This window comes from Canis aureus, chromosome 17 (assembly GCF_053574225.1).
Source record: "Canis aureus isolate CA01 chromosome 17, VMU_Caureus_v.1.0, whole genome shotgun sequence".
Lineage (NCBI taxonomy): Eukaryota > Metazoa > Chordata > Mammalia > Carnivora > Canidae > Canis > Canis aureus.
In genome coordinates, this window is record NC_135627.1 from 41,421,196 (window position 1) to 41,441,113 (window position 19,918).

The following is a 19,918-nucleotide window of genomic DNA, read 5'->3' on the forward strand; positions in this document are numbered from 1 at the left end:
TTAACAGGAAGGTGGGACATCTGGGTAGCTCAGAAGTTGAGTGTCTCCCTTTGGCTTAGGGTATGATCCCAGGGTCCGGGATTGAGCCCTGCGTCAGGCTCCTTGCAGGGATCCTGCTTCTCCCTCTTCCTATGTCTCTGCCTCTCTCTCTGTGTCTCTCACAAATAAATAAATAAATTTTTTTAAAAAAAGAATTAACATGAAGGTAAATCATGTAGGTCAAAACAAAGAGAGTCTACAAACAGAAACACATCTGCAACAACTAATTTTTACAAATATGCCAAGGAAAGTTATTGGAGAAAGTACAGTCTTTTAAAAAAAAATAATGCTGTATGGAACTCAAAAATAATCCTCAACCCTTACCTCACACTGTGCCCAAAACTTAACTTGAAGTAAATAAAAAATGGAAAAATAAAAGCAAAAATAACATAAACAGGCTGGTTATTGACTAAAGGTAGAAAGACTGACAGCAAAGCATCACAAGGAACTTTCTGAGGAGAAGGAAATGTTGACTATGTTGATTATGGTAGTGGTTTCATTAAAGAGATAGTATCAAGATTTATTAAACTAAACACATTTGGGTATGTATGTATATGTATACATAATAAAGTCAATAAAGTCTATTTAAAATGAAATAAAATGTGTTGGCCATTTCTTTCCATCTAGTGTCTAGTAGCATATGGAGAAAAAATAGTAAAATATATATTTAAAAAACAGTATTTTTATGTTCTTTGTGCAGCCAAAAGTAAGGCTTCAGATCTCAGAATCCAATTTAAATATTGTGACTGTCCACTGAAGAATAATTCCTAACAACTACATAGTTTTCCCACATTCCAACTCACATGCTTAAATATCCATATGACATTTTATATGTCGGGTATGTTTGCATATAGTTTATTTCCTCAACCTCTCAGCAACTTCCCCATATGAATAAGAAATCTTGAGAGGCATATAATTTGTCAAACCAACTCCTATTACCATTAAACACTATATATCAAATCCTTTACATATTTACACGCACCTAGATGCAATCTATCCAATTGGCTGGCCTAAGAAAAATTATTTGGGCAAATCCACAGTAAAATGCTAAAGTCCTGTCTGGTTCTCAGGTACAGCTCACTGTCAGCACAACTTTGACCTAACAGCTTAGTGAGATCTCACCAGAGTCAAACCACGCTCCTGTTCAGCTTTTCAATCATGCCCTCACTAACCCTGGCCAATATGACCCAATTTCTTCTTTACAGCATTATAGAATTTTGAGCCATGATTTTTCCACTTCAACTAGTATTGAGTCTCAGATAAAGTTTTCAAGGGATCACCACAAACAATTTTATTTAGCTTATGAAGGTTCAAGAGTCATGAGGTGATTTCTCACTCTACTGAATCTGTTCTTAGCCAGCCTTAAAGAGTTAGCCATAAAACAGAGTTGAATTTCCTTGTTAAAAATTATTTTTCTCACTGAAGTTCAAGAAAAAAGAAAAACCTAAGACTGAAGCCATGTTTGTAAGTTTGAAAGATTGTTTATAAGAAAGGATTTTATTATTTCCTGCACTAGCAGGCCACAGCCGCCTATTATGAAGTCCAACAGTACACTTCTATTAGTACCATAATATCTAAGTCACACAAAGTAACTTTAAAAATAATTTGTAACACATTCTGTTAAAAGAAATAGCATAAAGAATATTTGCTATATGTTTCCATGGAAACTAATGCACTTACACAAAAATGCCATGCCCATTATTTCTCAATAAAATGTCTCTGATTTATATTTGATTGTCTCAACATTAAAGGAAGCTGGGGAACTTTAAAACTCAAAAAATGTCTCAAAATTAGAATTTAGACAAAAAGGCTATTATGAATTTTTTAGAGCTGACATGGATGATGCACATCCCTTCCTCATTCAATATGATACCTCATCTTTAATTGAAAAGTTCTTGTTAAAATCTGGTATAATCTTATGAATGTATTTTTCAAAATCATATATGATAAAGGACATTTTATAGAAATGAGATTATTTGGGTCACTATAAAATGGTTATTAGAAAAAACTATACAAAAAAGTATGACACATATATTCTTGAAATATAATTCTGAAGTTAAAGTTAATCACTCATATAAGATATGTGAATAAATTTGGGATGCTGAGCTCTTTATTATTCTTAAAGCTCAACACTAAGCTGAGTGATGTTTTCTGGCTGACTAAATAGACTATTTGCTGTATGATTTTCAAAGTAAATTTACAGGCTTAGATAACCTTTATTGAACCTCAGCAACAAATTCTCTTCCCACAAAGTCTGAGTTAATCTAATTGAATCTCTGAAATTCCCATAGAAACAGAGAGGCATATTTTGAATGAATAAAATAAATATTTTATTTACTTAATTGGTTTTTTTACTTTCAGATATAGTCTATTTTAATTAATATTCACTTCATAGTTTGATTATTAGTATGAGAACTCAATCATGAGGAAAAATGCCATAGAAAGGCTCCTGAAGTACTTTTCTCTTTTTCTTCATTATATTTTTATTTATTTCATTTTATTTTAATTCCAGTACAGTTAACATCCAATGTTATATGAGTTTGGGGTATACAATATAGTGATTTTCTCTTCTTTTTAAATTTTCAAATAGAGGATAATTCAATCGTAGGGAAAATACAAACTTTCACATCTTTTCAAATATATCCTACAAAGGATCATATATTGCATAAAAATTCAGAGAAGAAAAAATTACTACACTGTAGCCCTGCTTTAAAATAAGGGGTGGGGACAGCTGGATGACTCAGTCAGTTAAGCTTCTGACTCTTGATTTTGCCTCAGCATGCCATCTCAGAGTTGTGAGATCAAGCCCTGCATCAGGTTCTGTGCTCAGTGGGGAGTCTGCTGGGGTTTCTCCTTCAGCCTCTCCCTCAATCCCTCTCCCTGCCTCTCAAATAAATAAATCTTTAAAATTAATTAATTAATTAAAATAATAATATACTTTCTGGACCAACTGGTTATTGTGAAACCTGAATTTTACAATTTAAAAACACAAAGTACTTACAGATAAATGGATGAATTTCACCTTTAAAATATTTAAATCAGCAATGTTTGTTAGGATATTTTCCATAGAACCTGAAGCTCTAGTTTGAGTTGTAATGTATGTATTACTAGAATAGGAAAATATATGCCATAGTATTTAGGCTTCAAATTTGTCTTTTAGACTGTTGGAAAAACTGATTACTAAGGTAAACAAAATATTCAAACTGCATTCATTAGTACTTCCATTAAGTCTGTCATCAGCCACATATGCACTTAATTCAGTTCAAAATTACATGGCCAAAACTTCACTTCTTAAAATACAAGTTCCACAATAAAGGTGGCAGAGAACATAATAAATGTAGTATTTGTGTATTTGTAAGATTTTGCTTAAAATCATTTTTATAAAAACAAATATATATAAATATATAAATATGTGTGTGTGTATATACCCCCAATATTATACACATGTAGACTCACCCTAGAATAAATGAGCACTCTTTTTGTTCTCATCTCCGACTTAATGCAACTAGCACTATTTATAATTGGGAACTGTTTATAATAGAACTTATGTGAGTATAATTGCCTATAGAAGGTAGAGTAGAATTTGATAATCTTTGCCTTGTGAAATGTGAAAAGATGATTTTTAAATAATCCATTTGTGTGCTAAATCAAAATATCAGCTTATCCTCCCTTCCCTCTATCTCCCTTACAGCCTTTATTTAGTAAACCTATTCATGGAATCATACGAAAGGGAAAGACTGACAACTTGGATGGGAGAAAACAGTAGCAGAAAAGTTAAAAAGGCCAAGGGGGAAAAGGCCAAGGGGAAAAAGGCCAAGGGGGAAAAGCCAAATGAGAACATGTTTTAAGACAGACTACAACAGGTAAAAGCATATAAAGGTAGAACATTAGATGGAGGAGCTGTCCCCAGAATGGCAAATTAAAAGCACTGCATCCACTGGATGAGTGTGTAGAATAAACAACATAGAAAAGTCATTCTTAATGGTCCAATTATGTTAGCATTCTATTGGTATAGTAATACACTATACTACATCAATCACTGATTACTATTGTCTTCATGCTTTACCAGCTAATAGTAAGACGGTACAGAAAAAAACTATGTAAAGTTTTCCCCTTGATTCCTAGGAAATTAAAACTAAATTTTTAATTTTCTACTAAAAATGAGTTATTTTAAGGTAAACATACATTTATAAAAAAAAGAAAATATTATGATAAAATAATTAAACGTCTAAATGGTAAAATACAAGTACCCATAGCTTTTTTTTAATATAAATGAGATAAAATGTGTTTCTTTTTTCCCAAAAAAAAACATAATCAACAGAGTCATCAATAATTATTCCCAATTTCTGAAACAATGATTACATGTTGGGCTGTTCTTTCTCACAAAACTTATTTCAAGTAAGAAATTATGAATTGAATTTTTTTTTTTCTGGTATGGTTTATTTTGGAATTCCACACATTATTTATACAACTACCAAAGTGTAACTAAGATCAGATGCATAAGAAAGAATATCCTCAAGTATGCAGTAAGAGTTGTAAAACAGAAACATTTTAGTTATAGTAAAAAGACACACAACAAATTAGAAAGATTGTTCAGGAAGAAAGTAGCAGAAAAATTGCTATTCTCCATATACTCCTTAGTAACAGAATCTTGGTTTTTTAGCTAAACACATTGCTGGACACACTGAAGGCCACATTTCCCAGCTCCCTTGGTAGCTCAGAGTGGCCTTCTGACTAAGTTCTAGATAATGAGATATACCAGGAAGTATATTAGGACAGTGACTTTGTTGAAAGGTGCTATTTTTTTTTTCATTCTCCTTTTATTCTTTCTACTTCAAATACAGAAATCATGAGGTTCTGGTAGCCAACTTATATGTTAGAGGAAATCAGATTGATTCTAGGGCTGTGGAGCAAAGAAAATGCACACACACAGGAGCCTGCTTCCCTGATAACTGGTAACTGTAGAACTACCAGATTAGCCTCAAAGTGCCTATCACCAGCATTATTTTAGATAAGATTATTAACTCTTCTGTGTTTAAGCCACTATAGTAAGATCTCTGTTTTTTGCAGGTGAACACAGTAACGACTTTATATGGTAAAGAAAGGCCAATAATATAACCTGGAATCTCTGATTATAAATAATGCAAAGACATAGAGGCACTTGGCTGGCTCAGTCAGTAGAGTATGCAAATTCTTTTTTTTTTTTTTTTTTTTTTTGCATGCGATTCTTGATCTTAGGGTTGAAAGGTTAAATTGAACCTTGGTGTAGAGATTATGTAAAAATAAAATCTTTAAAGAAAATAAAATAATGTAAAGCTATAATATCAACTCATAACTGTAAGAATGAATGTTAACAAAAATACAAGAAAAACAAGTGTCGATAAAGATGTAAAGAAAAGAGAACCTTTGTATACTGTTGTCTGGAATGCAGAATTGGTGCAGCCACTATGGAAAAGAGGATGGACTTCCAACAACAACAACAACAACAACAACAACAACAAAAAACTATTATATGATCCAGCAATTCTACTACTGGGTACTTATCCAAAGAAAACAAAAACACTAATTCAAAAATATATGAACCTCTATATTCATTGAAACATTATTTATGGGGCTCCTGGGTGGCTCAGTCAGTTAAGTGTCTGCCTTCAACTCAGGTCATGAACTCAGGGTCCTGGGATTTAGCCCTGTGTCAGGCTCTCTGCGCAATGGGGAGTTTGCCTCTCCCTCTCCTTCTGCCCCTCCTCCCTGCTCATGCATGCCCTCTCTCCATCTCTCTGTCTCTCTGTCTCTCTCTCTCAAATTAATTAATTAATTAATAAGAAACATTATTTACAAAAGTCAAGAATAGAAATAACCTAAATGTCCATCAATAGATGAATGGATAAAGAAAATGTGATATACATACAGACACACACACATAAACACATATACCGAAATATTATTTTACAATAAAAAAGGGGAAATCCTGCTATTAGTGGCAATATGAATGGATCTTAAGGGCACTATGCTGATTGAAATTAGTAGATCAGAAAAAGATAAGTATTTATCTTTAAGTATTTACTTATCTTTAAGTATTTATCTCACTTATATGTGGATCTCACTTATATGTGCACTTTTAAGAACAATAACAAACAGAAGCTCACAGAGAACAAATTGGTGGTTCCCAGAGAAAGACAACAGAATTGGGATGAGCCAAATGAGCAAAGAAGAGTCAAAAGGTACACTCTTCCATAACAAAATAAGTAGTCATGGAGATGTAATGTCAGCATGGTGACTACACTTAATAATACTATATTGCCTATTTGAAAGTTACTAAGACAACAGAACTTAAAAATTCTTATCACAAGAAAAAACTTTTTTAACTGTGTATAGTGATGAATGTTAACTAGATTTGTTGTGATCATTTTGCTATATAAACAAATGTGGAATCATGTGGTTCAGCTAAAAAAAATACATGGTATTTCAATGATACCTCAAAAAAAAAAAATAGAAACTGTCTCTGGAAAAACAAAGGAATTTAGTGAAAGAATACTCCTTGGCAGCTCAGCAAATCAAAAGAAAAGATAAAATTAAGACTTAAAAAACAGTTGCAAAAACTTATGGAGAATCTCTTCTAAGCTACTATCATTGGTTCTATTTAGCTCCAAAGTATATGCAATCTGTGATACTCCACATTCAAATACTCAGAAGTGGAAACTAAGTAGATTGAATCACAGTTCATTCTTTAGTAAAGGCAAATTGGTGGTACTTGAGGCATGGTGACTGATGGTCTCAATATGACTTCATGGAATGTTAAAAATGTAGCTCCCATGATGTTGTTATTAACGTAAGAACAGAGCGTATATAAAGGGGGGAAAGAGTAAGTTTCACTCCTCATATAAATAGACCTTCAAATACATATGCAATTTTTAGATGCGATTAAAATGTCCCTATCTTGTTAGATTCTGTTTCATGTAGTTCTCTCTCTCTCTCCCTCTCTCTCTCACTCACACACACACACACACACACACAATATTTCCTTCTCTAAAAATAAGCAATCCAAAGTCATTCTCTGTGATGGTATCCAGCTTCAAACACAAGGTCTCTGAAAGCTACCTATTCATTTTTCTTAATTTACAATATTTGGAAAACTGCAGACTAAGTTTAACCATACCCAACACCATATATAATTAATATGGAAGGATAAATTTTTTTATAATTTTCAGTTATAATCCATATGAAGCTAGAAATAAAGATAATTCTAAATTGTGTAACTATTTACAATGTTATAGCCAATAACTATGACTTCCCCTATTACCTATCTGTTCAAGTTAAAATTCTTTATCTAAGAGTACTTTCTGAAGTTTTCTATCTGAGGTTTTGGAATTACTGCAAGCTTAGTTTTTAATAAAATCTCAATGAGCATGTTATTGTACTAGATTTTCCTCCAGGTTCTATTCTCTTTCCTGCCACCACTGTGTAGCAACCATGCTATTTCTCTTCAAATAAGCATGACAATCACTTTAGCCTGTCTCTCTATCCTCTCTTTCATCACTTCCCTCTTGGCAATAGTTGTCTGAAATGCCAGGCAGCAATCTCAGCCACTTTATCAGGCTTCTAATTATATTCTTTGGTGAAAGTTTTTCTCACAATTTGATTGTGAACACCCCCGAAAAAACTGAGGTCAGAGTCATGAAGGTTATAGACAAAATTTTTAAGTGAGTCATTTAATATATTCTTGCAAAAATTCACCCACACTTCTAGTTTTGGGTCACTGTAAATACACACATATACAAGCAAACACACACATACATATCCACCCAGACAATTAGAGAGACAGTGCCATATATTGTTCACTGGATCAAAAGATTTGTATCATTCGGCAAGAGAAAATAATTATCAATATCATGACCATTTATTCCCCCAAAGGGTTAGTTAGATACTAATGAAGTAATGCCATTATTTCATGTAAGCATCACATGGGAGTATCACTGAGGTTAGACATATGATTGACAGCTGGATGATAGCATAAACAAGTAGGCTGGGACAGTGTGGTTTACCATAGTCTTGTTTTTGTTTTGGATCTGTGAATACATACCACTTGCACTTGATGATGGAATACTACTAAATAAGCTCAGCTGATAAATAACAGACAGTACTTAATTCACAAAGTCAGCTAAAGCTGCATGGTTCCCAAGGTTCCTATTGCTAATAATTTAATATCCAGCAAATGGACAATGAATAGGAGCTAGACAGTTGATATCATCTACTTAGCCTCAAAAACCCATAGAGACTTACTGATGTGTATGCTTCCCATTACTGGATATTAACTGTTTGCCAAGTATGTTTTCCACAGCATATTCCATGTTATTTGCTCTGAGAAGGCTACATCCATACAACAAAGACCACATAGCTTCTATCAAGCTGACATCTTCCATTAGGTATAGCTACTATCTCTGGATTTCTACAGCTGTTTTTCACTTTTATTCCTTCTGATGTAGAAAATCCCTCTCTTTGCTACCCTAGGATGCCTCCATACTCTTTGTTGGTTTTTTTTTTTTTTTTTCCATGACTTCCAAAGATCTATAAATAGTTCCCTTATTAACTACTACTATGTCACCCCACTCTTGGGGGGCTTGAACTTGCTGCTCCCTGATCTCCTGGTTTTCCCACAGTCCACTAAAAAGTTATTAATCAGGTGTCCCATGATGATGATCTGCAGAAATGACTTATCAAATGTCATTTAAGACCATAATATGACACAAAAATGGAGTATCATCTACTCTTACAGCAGGAATGCAAAGGCTTAATTCCTCGTGATCTGTACTTACGAGAATAGACAAGTTTTTAAGAAAGGAAAAAAAGAAACAAGTTTGTAGGCACATAAGTCCCTCCCAATGCCAGCGGTTTATCACATTATCCAAGAAAAGAGACTATATCTTAAAAAGAAGCTATAATTGCAGTCACTACCCAACCAATATCCTTATAATCTATTGTCAGTTTCTAAAACCTATCAGATTGCTACATAGGTCAAACTAGGAAAATTAATGGGTACAGTATAAATATCTCTATAGCTGTACTACTCAAAATTTTGATTATTAATCTCCATGATTCCCAAAGGGATGCATTAGTCTATTTGGATTGCTCTTTTATTAATAGGAAGATTTATAGCTCTTTCCACTTGGCTCCTCCTGGAAATTATTCTAGATTCTAAGACTTATTCAAAATTGGCAATCAGGAAAAGATAAAAATAGCCAGGTTTTGGTATGAAATCTGTAACAATTATGATTAAGTTTAGCTGCTATACTAACACCAATAAAATAAAAAATAAAATAAAAACTCAGGGGCACCTGAGTGGCTTAGTTGACTAAGTGACCAGGTCTTGGTTTCTGCTTAGGTTGTGATCTCATGGGTGATGGGACTGGCCCCAAATTACCTTCATGCTCAGTGGGGAGTCTGCTTGAGGATTCTCTCCCTCTTCCCCTCTCCAATTCATGGGCTTGCTCACATGTTCTCTCTCTTTCAAATAAATAAATACATATTTTAAAATAATAAATAAAAACAAACTTTAAATAAGATGAAAATTTTACTTTACTTTTTCCTTCTTACAAAAATTCAGAAAGTAGACCATCAATTGAGAGTTTAACTGTTTCATATTCATCATGGACCCAACATATTTCTCCTCTATCATTCCTGCACTTGACTCCCTTCCTTCTTCTATCTGCTATAGGCTATAGGCTATAGGATTTCTGGAAACACTGCTGAGTTGGCACACCTCACACTGAATTGTGATTAATCTCACACTCTTTAACAAACAGAAAATCTTAATGAATTATCTATCTTAATGAGTTATTCTAACTACCTCCAAGCCACTTTATGATGGTTTTCCATAATGAAGTTTGCTACCTAATGTGCTTTTTATAAAGCATTTTTTGCTTAAACAAGATAGAGTGGGGACACCTGGGTGGCTCAGCGGTTGAGCTTCTGCCTTCAGCTCAACTGAAGGGCATGATCTTGCAGTCCCGGGATGGAGTCCTGCATCAGGCTCTCTGCATGGAACCTGCTTCTCTCTCTGCCTCTCTCTCTCTCTCTCTCTCTCTCTGTCTCTCATGAATAAATAAGTAAAATCTTTGAAAAATAAACAAATAAAATACAAGATAAAATAGAATTTTTAATTTACCTCTGGAAATTCTGCCATTACACAAAACACCAAACCAAGCAAAGATTTTGGCAAAATTCTAAAATCAATTTCCATTACAACTGTAGATATAAACAACTAAAGAAAAAATTATTACATCAACAGAATCATTAAAATGCCAAGTATTGTTCAAACTTCAAGGACTATAAGAAGGCTCAATAGTGGAAAACATATTTTAAAATTCATTATATTAAAAGAATCATATAAAAGAATATTAAAAAGACAGCAAAATCAGTAAAATTGAAAATAGGAAGTTAATGTAGAAAATTACTGAAACCAAGATAATTCTTTGAAAGGGCCAATAAAATTGATAAGCTTCTGGCCAGGCTAATTAAGAAAAAAAATTGAGTATACAAATTACTAACATTAGAAATGAAAGAAAGGACATCACTACAGATCTCAGGGAAATTAAAAGGATAATAAAGAATACTATGAACAATTCTACGCCTACATAATTGATAACTAACATCAAACGTAACAACAATTCTTTGAAAAACACAACAGGCAAAAATCCACACAAGAAGACATACATGGAATAGACTTATGTAGACTAATGACATTGAATCAGTAACTAAAAACCTTCCAAAAAAAAAAAAAATGCCCAGCTAGTTTTATGGTGAAATTTATTATTTTAAGGAAGAAATTATGCTAATCCTCTATAATTTTTTATAATAAATTTATTTTTTATTGGTGTTCAATTTGCCAACATACAGAATAACACCCAGTGCTCATCCTATCAAGTGCCCCCCTCAGTGCCCATCACCCATTCACCCCCACCCCCCGCCCTACTCCCCTTCCACCACCCCTGGTTCATTTCCCAGAGTTAGGAGTCTTTATGTTCTGTCTCCCTTTCTGATATTTCCCACACATTTCTTCTCCCTTCCCTTATATTCCCTTTCACGATTACTTACATACCCCAAATGAATGAGAACCTATAATGTTTGTCCTTCTCTGATTGACTTACTTCATTCAGCATAATACCCTCCAGTTCCGTCCACGTTGAAGCAAATGGTGGGGATTTGTCATTTCTAATGGCTGAGAAATATTCCATTGTATACATAAACCACATCTTCTTTATCCATTCATCTTTCGATGGACACCGAGGCTCCTTCCACAGTTTGGCTATTGTGGCCATTGCTGCTAGAAACATCGGGATGCAGGGGTCCCGGCGTTTCATTGCATCTGTATCTTTGGGGTAAATGCCCAAAAGTGCAATTGCTGAGTCGTAGGGCAGGTCTATTTTTAATTCTTTGAGGAGCCTCCAGACAGTTTTCCAGAGTGGCTGCACCAGTTCACATTCCCACCAACAGTGCAGGAGGGTTCCCTTTTCTCCACATCCTCTCCAACATTTGTGGTTTCCTGCCTTGTTAATTTTCCCCATTCTCACTGGTGTGAGGTGGTATCTCATTGTGGCTTTGATTTGTATTTCCCTGATGGCAAGTGATACAGAGCATTTTCTCATGTGCATGTTGGCCATGTCTATGTCTTCCTCTGTGCGATTTCTCTTCATGTCTTTTGCCCATTTCATGATTGGATTGTTGGTTTTTTGGTGTTGAGTTTAAGAAGTTCTTTATAGATCTTGGAAACTAGCCCTTTATCTGATACGTCATTTGCAAATATCTTCTCCCATTCTGTAGGTTGCCTTTGAGTTTTGTTGACTGTATCCTTTGCTGTGCAAAAGCTTCTTATCTTGATGAAGTCCCAATAGTTCATTTTTGCTTTTGTTTCTTTTACCTTCGTGGATGTATCTTGCAAGAAGTTACTGTGGCTGAGTTCAAAAAGGCTGTTGCCTGTGTTCTCCTCTAGAATTTTGATGGAAACTTGTCTCACATTTAGATCTTTCATCCATTTTGAGCTTATCTTTGTGTATGGTGAAAGAGTGATCTAGTTTCATTCTTCTGCATGTGGATGTCCAATTATCCCAGCACCATTTATTGAAGAGACTGTCTTTCTTCCAATGGATAGTCTTTCCTCCTTTATCGAATATTAGTTGACCATAAAGTTCAGGGTCCACTTCTGGGTTCTCTATTCTGTTCCATTGATCGATGTGTCTGTTTTTGTGCCAGTACCACAGTCTTGATGACCACAGCTTTGTAGTACAACCTGAAATCTGGCATTGTGATGCCCCCAGTTATGGTTTTCTTTTTTAAAATTCCCCTGGCTATTCGGGGTCTTTTCTGATTCCACACAAATCATAAAATAATTTGTTCTAACTCTCTGAAGAAAGTCCATGGTATTTTGATAGGGATTGCATTAAACGTGTAAATTGCCCTGGGTAACACTGACATTTTCACAATATTAATTCTGCCAATCCATGAGCATGGAATATTATATTTTTCCATTTCTTTGTGTCTTCCTCAATTTCTTTCAGAAGGGTTCTATAGTTTTTAGGGTAGGATCCTTTACCTCTTTGGTTAGGTTTATTCCTAGGTATCTTATGCTTTTGGGTGCAATTGTAAATGGGATTGACTCCTTAATTTCTCTTTCTTCAGTCTCATTGTTAGTGTATAGAAATGCCACTGATTTCTGGGCATTGATTTTGTATCCTGCCACGCTACCAAACTGCTATATGAGTTTTAACAATCTTGAGGTGGAAGCTTTTGGGTTTTCTACGTAGAGTATCATGTCATCGGCGAAGAGGGAGAGTTTGACTTCTTTGCCAATTCGAATGCCTTTAATGTCTTTTTGTTGTCTGACTGCTGAGGCTAGGACTTCCAGTACTATGTTGAATAGCAGTGGTGAGAGTGGACATCCCTGTCTTGTTCCTGATCTTAGGGGAAAGGCTCCCAGTGCTTCCCCATTGAGAATATTTCCTGTGGGCTTTTCGTAGATGGCTTTTAAGATGTTGAGGAATGTTCCCTCTATCCCTACACTCTGAAGAGTTTTGATCAGAAATGGATGCTGTATTTTGTCAAATGCTTTCTCTGCATCTAATGAGAGGATCATATGGTTCTTGGTTTTCTCTTACTGATATGATGAATCACATCGATTGTTTTATGAGTGTTGAACCAGCCTTGTGTCACGGGGATAAATCCTACTTGGTCATGGTGAATAATTTTCTTAATGTACTGTTGGATCCTATTGGCCAGTATCTTGTTGAGAATTTTTGCATCCATGTTCATCAGGGATATTGGTCTATAATTCTCCTTTTTGGTGGGGTCTTTGTCTGGTTTTGGAATTAAGGTGATACTGGCCTCATAGAACGAGTTTGGAAGTATTCCATCTTTTTCTATCTTTCCAAATAGCTTTAGTAGAATAGGTATGGTTTCTTCTTTAAAGGTTTGATAGAATTCCCCTGGGAAGCCATCTGGCCCTGGAAATTTGTGTCTTGGGAGGTTTTTGATGACTGCTTCAATTGCCTCCCTGGTTATTGGCCTGTTCAGGTTTTCTATTTCTTCCAGTTCCAGTTTTGGTAGTTTGTGGTTTTCCCAGAAATGTGTCCATTTCTTCTAGATTGCCTAATTTATTGGCATATAGCTGTTCATAATATGTTTGTAAAATAGTTTGTATTTCCTTGGTGTTGGTAGTGATCTCTCCTTTCTCATTCATGATTTTATTAATTTGAGTCTTCTCTCTCTTCTTTTTAAAAGGCTGGCTAATGGTTATCTAAGTTAATTCATTCAAAGAACCAACTCCTGGTTTTGTTGATCTGTTCCACAGTTCTTCTGGTCTCTATTTCATTGAGTTCTGCTCAAATCTTTATTAACTCTCTTCTTTTGCTGGGTGTAGGATCTATTTGCTGTTTCCTCTCGAGCTCCTTTAGGGTGCAAGGTTAGCTTTTGTATTTGAGTTCTTTCCAGTTTTTGGAAGGATGCTTGTATTGCGATGTATTGCCCCCTCAGGACTGCTTTTGCTGTATCCCAAAGACTTTGAATGGTTGTATCTTCATTATCATTAGTTTCCATGAATCTTTTTAATTCTTCCTTAATTTCCTTGTTGCCCCTTTCATCTTTTAGCAGGATGGTCCTTAACCTCCATGTGTTTGAAACCGTTCCAAACTTCTTGTGTTTTAGTTATAATTTCAAGGCATTATGGTCTGAGAATATGCAGGGGACAATCCCAATCTTTTGGTATCAGTTAAGACCTGATTTATGACCCAGTATGTAGTCTATTCTGGAGAAAGTTCCATGTGCACTTGAGAAGAATGTGTATTCAGTTGCGTTTGGATGTAAAGTTCTGTAGATATCTGTGAAATCCATCTGGTCCAGTGTATCATTTAAAGCTCTTGTTTCTTTGGAGATGTTGTGCTTAGAAGACCGATCAAGTGTAGAAAGTGCTATATTGAAGTCACCAAGTATAAGTGTATTATTATCTAAGTATGTCTTAACTTTGGTTATTAACTGATTGATATATTTGGCAGCTCCCACAATTCGGGACATATATATTGATGATTGTTAAGTCCTCTTCTTGGATAGATCCTTTAAGTATGATATAGTGTCCCTCTTCATCTCTCACTAGTCTTCAGGATAAACTTTAGTTATCTGATATAAGGATGGTACCTCTGCTTTTTTTTTGAGGACCATTTGAATGGTAAATGGTTCTCCAACCTTTTGTTTTCAGGCTGGAGGTATCCTTCTGTCTAAAATGAGTCTCTTGTAGACAGCAAATAGATGGGTCCTGCTTTTTTATCCAGTCTGAAACCCTGCACCTTTTGACGGGGTCATTAAGCCCATTCACATTCAGAGTTACTATTGAAAGATATGAGTTTAGTGTTGTCATGATACCTATTCAGTCCCTGTTTTTGTGGATTGTTCCACTGGACTTCTTCTTAAAGGGGAATTTTAAGAGTCCCCCTTAAAATTTCTTGCAGAGCTGGTTTCGTGATCCCTAATTCTTTCAGTTCCTGCCTGTCTTGGAAGCTCTTTATCTCTCCTTCCATTCTGAATGAGAGCCTTGATGGATAAAGTATTCTTGGCTGCATGTTCTTCTCATCTAGGACCCTGAATATATCCTGCCAGCCCTTTCTGGCCTGCCAGGTCTGTGTGGAGAGGTCTGCTGTTAATCTGATATTTCTCCCCATATAAGTTAGGGATCTCTTGTCCCTTGCTGCTCTAATGATCTTCTCTGTATCTTTGGAATTTGCAAGCTTCACTATTAAATGTAGAGGTATTGAACGGTTTTTTTTTTTTTTTATGGGTGGGGGGGATCCCTCTATTTCCTGGATCTGAATGCCTGTTTCCCTTCCCAGATTAGGAAAGTTTTCAGCTATGATTTGTTCAAATACATATTCTGGCCCTGTGTCCCTTTCGGCGCCCTCGGGAACCCCAATTAAACGTAGATTTTTCTTCCTCAGGCTGTCACTTATTTCCCTTAACCTATCCTCATGATCTTTTGTTGTCTCTTTTTTCCTCAGTTTTCCTCTTTGCCATCAACTTGTCTTCTATGTCACTCACTCGTTCTTCTACCTCATTAACCCTCATCATTAGGACCTTTAATTTGGATTGCATCTCATTTAACTGACTTATAATTTCTGCCTGATTGGATCTAAATTCTGCAGTCATGAAGTCTCTTGAGTCCTTTATGCTTTTTTCTAGAGCCACCAGTAGCTTTATAATTGTGCTTCTGTATTGGCTTTCTGACACTGAATTGTAATCCAAATTTTATAACTCTGTGGGCAAGAGGACTGTTTCTGATTTTTTCTTTTGAGTGAGGTTTTCCTTCTAGTCATTTTGCTCAGTGCAGAGTGGCCAAAAGCAAGTTGTATTGGGAAAAGGAGAAAGAGAGAGAAGAGAAAAAAGAAAAGAAAAAGAAAAAAAAAAAGAAGGAAAAAAAGAAGAGAAGAAAAAAAAGGGGGAGGGAAGCAAACAAATCAAAAAACAAAAAACAAGGGGGAGTATCCTCTGATTCTGTATACTGTAAATCCCTCGACCTCCCCTGGAACTTTCCAGTGCTGCTTGGTCAATAATTTGTTTTTCCCCTGTCGTTCTAGCTGGTCTTCTGGGGGAGGGGCCTGCTCAGCCCTCAGCCTGGTTCAGGGCTCGGTGATAGTAGTTTAACCTGTTTATCCCGTGAGGCCACTGTGAAGTTCAGTGGGGGTTATTTATCCTGAGAGGCCCCAGGAGGAACAACAGTAGCAGCGGCCAGCTCTCCAGGCCTGGATTCAGCTCCTGCAGTAACTATGGAGCTCTCAGTCTGCAGGGGCCTGGATGCTCTGGGGGCGGGGCCACTGATCTGCTCCGCTCCAGCCGCCCCAGAGGCTGGAGAGTCCTTGCTGTCCTGGGCCCTCCCAGCCTCTGCTTGGGGGGGGGAGGGGGGGGAGCGCCGGATCTTGGGCTGTGTCCCTGCAGCTCCCGGGTCTGCGCTGTTGGAATCGCGCGCCCAGCCTCGCAGTTCTGTCTGTGCAGAGCCTCTGCCCGAGCTGCCCCCGAGCTGCTCCCGGATCCTGCTCTGCCCGCTACAGCCCTTTTTCCCTGTGGCGCAGGTGCTCTGTTAGTGCCCCTGGGAGCCTGAGGGCATCCCCGCCCCTCCTGGGATCCTGCTCCAACTCCCTGCGAACGGGAAGATTGGTGAAACTCCTGCTTCTCCAGGACGGGGCTTTCCTGTATGGGGGCACTCCCCACGGCCTTAGCCAGGCTCCTCGCGGGGCCCCACCCCCTTGGATGCCTTTTGTTTCTTCCCCCCCATCTTCCTACCTTGACAGAAGCGTGAACTCTTCTCACTGTAGCATTCCAGCTGTTCTCTCTTTAAATCTCAAGTCGAATTTGTAGGTTTTCAGGATGATTTGAAAGTTATCTAGGCAATTTGATGGCGACAGGTGACTTGGGGATCCTACTCTTCTGCCACCTTGCCCCTCCCCCAAGATATCAGTTCTTCCAAGTTATTCTATGAATACAATGCAATCAAAACCTAAGCAAGTTATTTTGTAGATATCAACAAACTGATTCTAAAGTTTATATGCAGAGGCATAAGATCCAGAATAGTCAACACAATATTAAAGGAGAAGAGCAAACTTAAAGAACTGACACTACCCAACTTCAACACTTACTATTAATACAGTAATCAAGACAGTAGCAGTATTGGTGAAAGAATAGACAAACAGATCAATGGAACAAAGTAGCACAGAAATAGACTTCCATAAACAATAGTTAACTGATCTCTGGTAAAGAAACAGAGGCAAAACAATGGGGAAAAAGATGCATTTTCAACAAATGAGTAGTCTTTTTAAAAACTGTATATACACATGCAGAAAAACGCAAAACTGTAAAACTCTTAGGAGATAACACAGGAAAAATCAATATAATCATGGGTTTGGTGATGATTTTTTAGATACAACTCCAAAGGAATAATTCATGACAGAAAGAACTGATAAGAGGCACTTTATTAAAATTAAAATGAAAAACTTCAGCTCTGCAAAAGACAGTCAATAGGTTTCTTTTGTTTTTTAAGAGGTGTTTTTTTAAAAGCCACAGACTGAAAGAAAATATATGCAAAACAACATATATGATAAAAGACTATCACTCAAAATATACTCAGAATTCTTGTAACTCAGTAATAGAACATGAGCAACACAATTCAGAAATGGGCCAACGACCTTAACAGACATTTACTTCATCAAAGATAAAAATATGGCAAAAATGCATATGAAAAGTTGCTCCAAAACATAGGTTATCAGGGAAATGGAAATTAAAACAATGAGATATCACTATATAGCTATGAGTGGCCAATCCAGAACACTGACAACATCAAATACTGGCAATGATGCAGATCAAAGGGAATCAAATTTTTTGGTCTTGGGAAAATAGTGGAGCCACTCTGGAAGACAATCTGGAAGTTTCTTATAAAACTAAGTATATTCTTACAATAGAATTCACCAATCACACTCCTTGGTATTTACCCAAATAAACTTAAAAAATTATTTCCACGGAATGCCTGGGTGGCTCAGTGGTTGAGTGAGTGACTGCCTTTAGCTCAGGGCGTGATCCCAGAATTCCAGGGTCGAGCCCCACATCAAGCTTCTTGCAGGAAGCCTGTTTCTCCCTCTGCCTACATCTCTGCCTCTTTCTGTATGTCTCTCATGAATGGATAAATACAATCTTTTAAAAAAATATATTTTCATTCAGATGCTCCCCCATAGATCTTTACAACAGCTTTATTCATAATTTCATTATGACATTCATAATTTCATTATTATATTAAGTATTATAATATGTATTATAGGATCACCAAAGGAGAAGAAAATAAAGGGGGCAGAGATCTTATTTAGAGAAATAATGCTGAAAAAGTTCACAAATCTGTACAAATAAGTGAATATAAAAATTTAAAAAGGTCAATGTAATCCAACTAGATTTAACTCAAGGAGATCCACATAAAGATGCATTATAACCAATCTGCCAAAAGTCAAAGAAAGAGTCTTGAAAGTAGCAAGAGAAAAGCAACTTATTATATATAAGGGAAATTTCATAATTAGTAGATTTCTCAGCAGAAATCTTTTAGGCCAAAAGGGAGAGTGATATATTCAAAGTATTGAGAGAAAACAAAAGAAACAAACAAAAAAACTGTCAAGCAAAAAAATACTAAATGCAAAAGGAGAAATTAAGATTCCTAGATTAACAAAAACTGAGAAAGTTCATTACCATCAGACCTACTCTACAAGAAACGCTAACAGGAGTCCTTCAGGTTGAAATGAGAAGACACTAGTAAGAACATGAAGCCATACAAAAACATAAATTTCTCCATTAAAGATAAACACATAGGCAAAAATTAGAAACCTCTTATTTTAATATTGGTCACTTTTAACTTTTAAATATAGCTTAAGTTACAAAAACATTAAAAAATATAAATTTGAGCTCTTGATTTTACAATCTTTAAAGATGAAATTTGTGATATCAATAACAAAATGTGGGGGGATGATGCTGTAAAAGAGTAGGGTTTTGTAGGTGACTACAGTTAAACTGTTAACAGTTTAAAATAGAATGCAATAACCTTAAGATATTTTATATAAATTCAATGGTAACCACAAACAAAATACTTATACAATATATATAAAAAGAAATGAAAAGAGAATCAAAGCATGTCACTACAAAAACTATTAAAAACTAAAGTAAGGCAGTAAGAGGAAATGGAAGACAAAGAAGCTACAAAACAGAAAACAACAAACTCAGCAATAATAAGTCTTCTATCAACAATTAGTTTAAATGTAAATGGATTAAACTCCCCAACATAAAACACATACACTGGCTAAGTGGATTTTAAAAAGCCCAACCAAATGCCATTAATAAGAAACCCATTAGAAATGAAAACACATAAAGGCTGAAAGTGAAATGATGGAAAAGATATTCCATACAAAAGGTAAACCAAAGAGGGCAGTAGTCACCACATGAATATCAGATACACTAGATTTTAAGTCAAAACCTTAAAAAAGACAGAAAAGAAAATAACATGATTAAATAAAATAAGGTAACAAGTATAAATATTTATGTGCCAAATATCAGAACCCTTAGTATATGAAATAACTTTGACATAAAATAGAAAACAACAGAATAGCAGGAGACTTCAGTACCTCACTTTCAGCAATGAATACAACAACTAGAGAAAAAGAAATAGAGGGCTTCAACAATATAGACCAAAGAATCTAACAAATATATACACAGAATACTCCACTCAACCGCAGCAAAATACACATTCTTCTCAAGGACACATGTAATATTTTCCAGTAAACACCTTATGTTAAGCCACAAAACAAGTCTCAACAAATTTTAG

At 35.8% G+C, this 19,918-nt stretch overlaps 1 long non-coding RNA gene across 2 annotated transcripts in view; it reads right to left on the reverse strand.

Annotated features, from left to right (window-relative positions):
- The window catches only part of LOC144287542 (uncharacterized), a 73,941-nt gene that overhangs the window by 39,820 nt on the left and 14,203 nt on the right, over positions 1 to 19,918 (reverse strand). For both annotated transcript variants that reach the window (XR_013355326.1, XR_013355327.1), the window contains 2 exons: positions 16,852 to 16,951; positions 9,458 to 9,540 (listed from right to left, as the gene is read on the reverse strand). This is a non-coding gene — a long non-coding RNA (uncharacterized LOC144287542). The remainder of the gene's footprint in view (positions 1 to 9,457; positions 9,541 to 16,851; positions 16,952 to 19,918) is intronic.